The sequence below is a fragment of the Aulonocara sp. 'chitande type north' Nkhata Bay genome, linkage group LG9 (genome assembly GCF_057382095.1).
Source record: "Aulonocara sp. 'chitande type north' Nkhata Bay isolate Kocher_YH1m ecotype deep benthic linkage group LG9, A_spYH_male_GT1.1, whole genome shotgun sequence".
NCBI classification, from domain to species: domain Eukaryota; kingdom Metazoa; phylum Chordata; class Actinopteri; order Cichliformes; family Cichlidae; genus Aulonocara; species Aulonocara sp. 'chitande type north' Nkhata Bay.
Genome location: NC_141352.1, coordinates 18009795 through 18015794, shown reverse-complemented (window position 1 = coordinate 18015794; position 6000 = coordinate 18009795).

Genomic DNA, 6000 nt, shown 5'->3' with positions numbered 1-6000 from the left:
ATGTACCTTTTGTGAAATACATTCAATTCAAATCCCTTTAAATCTTACCCAGCAGATGTAAATATGAGTCTATATTCCTCCTCACACAAAAGCTCATTCATATAGAGTTAAGAAGCTGCACTGATGTACACAGCAGTGTTATCTCATTATCACCACTTGCATTGTTCGCAGGCCATAAGCAGTACAGTGGAAGTGCATGAGCATCTTTAAGGGATATCATCCCATTAGGCTGCTAAGGATAAAAACCCTTTATTTCTTGTATTAATATTGCTTCTATGGAGAGCGATAATGTGATGTTGTTTAGCCACAAAGAAGTGAAAAATGAAACATCATTTGTGCTTTCATGGTCATGTAAGCATCGAGCACACTACCCACAAAGCATGTAATGTCCCTGCTTTTAATGGCTTGTTATTTATTTTGAATTGCAAAAAGCCATGTCTAATCGAGCTCTTCCTCACATCGTCACCGCGTGTGCTGCACAGACACAGACTCGTGCTGTAGGTGCCTTATTAAGGGAAAAGTGACAGCACTAATAATGCTAACATAACTAATTACCTCTAATAAATGAAATATTTGACCATTTTAGTATGCCGATCCTCGTCTCCTATTCCTTGACCCAAAACTGACAATTGTGTTAATTACACCTGATGAGGTTAGTTGATGGAAATTTATGTTTAACAACGTTAAAGTGAAAGGAAGAGGACATCGCCCTTGGAGTCATCAACTCAATCAGCAGTAATGACTCTAATGCTTCTTTGAATTTTATACTTATCACACACTTAATTGAGGCTCAGCCTACATAAAAGCAGAGAGGGAAAGATGAGGCAACACCTCTGCAGTGTTTGGGTCATTCAGCATTTAAATGATTGGACATATAATGAAGAACAAACAGATTAGAATGAAAAAAAAACAGCAGAAGATCATGCTTCACGTTTTATCTTCCTTATTTCTAGCTCTTGACCTTCACATCGTCTCTGCTATCCTCTTTTAGTGGATCAGATTTCCATGTCTAGCATCTCTCCCGTCACTCTAGCGTGCTCCCAGGCTCTCTTCTGATTTCACGAGGATCGTCCTCGAAACAAAAAAGTCACATTTATCTCGATAATTGGCCCTAATGTTTAAGTGGATAATGTGGTTATTACTGCATTCTTTGTTTCATTCCTTCCCCTCCACGGCGCTGTCGCCCTCTGTTTCTCTTGCTTTTTTTTTTCGCTTTTTTTCTGTGAAACTGTTGAGCTGGTAAGTTCAATGCAGAGGCACGTATGCACTCTGGAAAGGTAATCTAGAAGCCAGTTGAGCCATGACAAATAGGGACAGCTGGCCTAATTGAATCATTTGAGCTAAGACAGCTCAACTTGGTTATCCCCTCTGCAGCCCACACTGATATTAGTGCAGGAATCATTATCCATGAAATCATGTCTGCTCTCTCTGACTGCATCCTTTATGACATGACAGGCAGCCCAGCCTGTCTCTTTCACTCTCACACCAAAAAGAGCCCTTCATCACAAACAGGCAGAGATGGAGACAACCAGGACGGAACAGGATGTCTTTTTGTCTTTTTCTGGGTGCTTGTTCTTATTAAACTGTTTCATCAGATGCTGTGTCCAGTGCATCCTTCTACCACAAAATCACAAGCACAGAGCTTCATTCTATTCAACTGCACTGAGAATATTATTATTATGGTTATTACTGTTATTATTAGTGGTAGTAGTAGTAATAAAAGTAATAGTAATTATAATAATAATGATAATAAATTGTATATTGATATCAAATTAAGCTTTAGCACTTTTTAATAAAAAGAAAATAAATATATTCCCTAATAAAAAAGTATTAAACATATAAACATTAGCATTTTTTAGTCTATGTGATATAAGATCATTTATAGAATTGTAGCATCAACCTGTAGTTCTTAGCTGACATGAGTGGCTTCCCAGTGTGGTCTTCCGCTGCTGTGTCCCATCTATCTGAAGATTCAATGTGCTTTGCATACAGAGACGCTCTTCTGCATATCGTGTATATAACATGTGATTACTTGACTCACTGTTTACTTCCTTTTTAGCTTAATTGTTTTAATCTTTGGCATCAAAAAGGTATTTTCAAAAATTTCTAAAATACTCAGAGGAACCTGTCTGGCACCAATAACCACTCCACAGTCAGAATCACATTTCATACTCATTCCGATGCTCAGTTTGAACTTCAGCGGGTTGTCTTGACCATGTCTGCGTGGTTAAATCCATTCAGTTTTGCCATGTGGTTTGCAGATTTGATATATGCATTAATGAGCAGTCGGACAGGTGTACCTAATAAAATGGCTGGTGAGTGTTTATTGTGGTTTAGTAATAAAGCTTTCATTACTGATCAGTGACCTTGTATTTGGGCGTCAAAGCTGTTTAGTTAAAGCCGCTGGTCGCACTGACATGCACAAGGTGTCCTTTAAGAAGCATCTGTTAGAAGGAGGACCCAGTAGATGCACTGGACCCTCTTGGGGGCAGGAACCCTTGGCATCACATTCAAACACCCTTAAACCTAATTTTTCAACCTTGTAGTAACCATACAATATTTGTTCATTGGTGCACTATGAGCAAACTTTCAGAAACATCAGTTCCAACTTTACAAAAACCATGGAAGCAGTGTTCATAGAGGCTGTAAAAGACAACTATTAACCACCAAGTAAATAACATTATGGATAATTTTAATGTTTGCTAAAAATAAAAAATAAAGCTATAGGTTCCAAAATGATGTAGAACATTTTGTTGCCTTTGAAGATATTTTTGGAAAAACACTTTCAGTCACTTCCTGTTACACTTCATAGAATTTAATGAGACACAATTACTTTTATTCCTGGAGACCATTTGCAAATAATGTAATCAGGTGGGCTTGATGGGCTCCACTGAAGGCTCAGGAAACCGCTTGATGGAGGGAAAGAGGGATGCCACATGTTCTGAGACCCCTCCTGTCTCACAGCCTGTTCTGTGCGGTTCCTCTCTGCAGGACCCCCCTTCATGCCAGGCAGTGCCGTGGGCATGAGCCGAGAGAGATGGAACAGCCAGACAGACTTCTTCACTGAGAGTGGCACTGGTTAATAAAGGGAGGGGGGAGCAAAGTACTGAGAACTGAGATGTTTTCTTCTGAATATTTTAACTGAAGATGTTTTATTTGTTTAGCCACTTTAATATGCCAAGGACTTTTAAAAAGTCCCCTTTAATGCCCCTTATAAGTTCATTATCCTCTCCTTTAATGTGGTGATGTAGGACATGAGGCAGTGTGTCTCTAGACTCAATGGATAGCCCTTGTGTTCTGCGTAATAATGGACATCCATCCCACAGTGAGGATGCCTGGCTTAATGGAGCTCAGACTGGGGATACTGTGCAATGTTCAGGCCCATTTCCTTTTGACTCACATTCCACTGGGGATGGCATGACCCCAATGAGACGCCTGCTTTCCCCAGGTGGCAGTGAGCGATGCTCCTCTGCAGTGTCGGGGCAGGGGAGCGAGGAGACCCTTCTTTGCCCCGTGGGTTGGGCTGGAAAAACAGACGCCCACGGGCTCGCACATCTCTTATGCACGCATACACTCAGTTGAACCCTTTGCACCCTCGGGGCTTCCAGCCCACTTTCAAGGAAATTTCAATGTAAGCAATTATTGGGGGTTAGGGGAGTGACAGGTCTATTCCAGGTTCCAGCAGACACACAGAGGAGAAGCGGGCTGACAGTCATGTGGAATTACCACTCGGGTTGAGGCAGTGTGCTAAACTAAGTGAGCTGCATGTCTGTCTGCCTCTCTTTTTCCCCCTCTGGGCTTTTTTTAGACGAGGGCTCTGCTCTCCCTGGATGTTTACACATCATTAAGGTTCTCTTGTCTCATCTCTGTCCTTTAAAGAGCAGGGCTGCAGTAGGTCTGAGGTAGAAGAGAAGACAGTTTCTGATCAAGTGTGAGGGAAACAAAACAGGCAGTGGGACAGACAGTGAGAAAACATTTCAGGTCATGTCAAGAAGCACTGCTTGTGCTCTGCTAGGAACCTTTTGGACATGTTTGATATTCAGACTTTGAAATAAATCAGTTTCTGTAAAATAACGTCAGTGTTGCTAAGCCTAAACTTTTGCTGCAGCTTTTTTACTATTAACAGTTTACTTTCAAATGGCTATATTAGAGAAACTCCACAATTATTATTAACAAAAGGAAAGCAATCAGCAATCGTTTGCATGCAAATAACTTCAGAGCTTTAAAGCAAACTTTTTAAACTCTTCTGAAATCTTATTTCCTCAGAAAGAAAGAAAAATAGTGTTGCAGGAAAGTGTGGTGTGTGGCAGACACGTTAGACAACAGTGGTAATGAAGCATTGGCAGAAAGTGATAATTATTTTAATTAATGATAATGGTTTTAATGATTCTACATTTTGGCTAATTGATTATGATTGATTGCACATTACTAAACAAGGAAAGTGAATCAGGGAGGTAATCAGGGAGATGACAGCACAGGTCAACACTACAGCGTGACGGAACATACACTACACATGCTAATCAGACCCAGAGAGACGGCAAGAGGGAGAAGCAGAGATGGGCAGATGGAGGCAGGGATAAAGAAATGGAGCAAAATAAAAGAGAGTGGAGATCTCTAAACCAATTAAAGAAAATATCCACAGAGGATTGGTTGCTTGTGTTTTTGCAAAAAACACACAATTTTTAGATGATTTTCACCTCACATTTGGCATCATTTTTTTAAACCTCAATTATTTGCAAAACAAATTGCTTATCACTCGCCCATAAGGCTATACCATAGACACATAACTAGCTAAGAGTGCAAAACACCCTGATAAACAGGGCCTTGTGCCAGCTTCTAAGCACAAACAGGTGCACCTTTCCTTGTCCAAGAGGTATCAGTAGCACTCGTGTCTCTTCACAGCCACTGGAAGAGTGTGTGTATGTCAGGGTGGAGGAATCGAATCCCTTGCATCCTCATCATATCATCCAGGATCACCCCGGATGATATGACCCGGCGTGTGATGAGCATTTAAGGATGAAGATGGCCCTACCTCTTCTCCTCTCCATCTCCTCCTCTTGTTTCTCTCCATTGTGCAGACACTTATCAGAAGGATTTTTGCCTCATCCCAGACTCTCCACTCCACCTCCATCATCAAATGCTATTGTCTAAAGCCTCCACTCGCTCCCAGTCCCAGGATCCTATGACATGCAAATCTGTCCCCTTGATTTCCCTTTGGAGAGATGCTGAGTGGAGTGGTGAAGTGTCCTGCCCTCTGACCTCAGCTCCCCACCCCACACGTCCTTCTCTGTCTGCAGACTGTGGACTGTGTTTGAGTTTAATTAATGAAATGTATGATAATGTGATTTCTTTAATAGAATGACATAGTCTAATGGTGTTGTGTGATTATGATTAATATAGTACTTTGGTGGGAGAAAGCATCAGCCAACGGCTAAATGAGGCACCCCTCTCTGTCCCTGGCTCCAGTCCTGGAAGCGTTTCAGCTCTGTGAGGACTTCTGTAACATCACAGTGCAAATTCTAACATTTCTAAGAAAAAGCCTGCAAACCACTAAGGGCCTTGGAAAAAAGTATAGTGGAATAGAAAAAGTATGAAGTGCTAACAAAGATTTTTTTAGTTTCGTTTACTTACACTTCTGTCTAACTAACAAGATAAAATTGTACCGAGTACTTGATATTTTAAGTAAGACTACTCAGGATTACTATTTTACTATTTTAAACAACTAATGTGACAAATTCTATTTACTTGAGCAGGAATCTCACTTACTTATTAAAACCATGCAAACCTATTGCCTTAAAAAAAGCAAGTAAGTGTTATTCATGTGATTTAAGTGCTCCAGAAATTACATACACACTTACATATAACAAAGTTAAAGTACAGTTCTACACATATATATATATATTTTTTATCATCAGTGGAAGCATCTATAGAACAGGACAGTCAGTCATGAAAACAGGTTTAGTCTGCACAAGCTGGCATTGCTTATAAAAAGTTATAGTT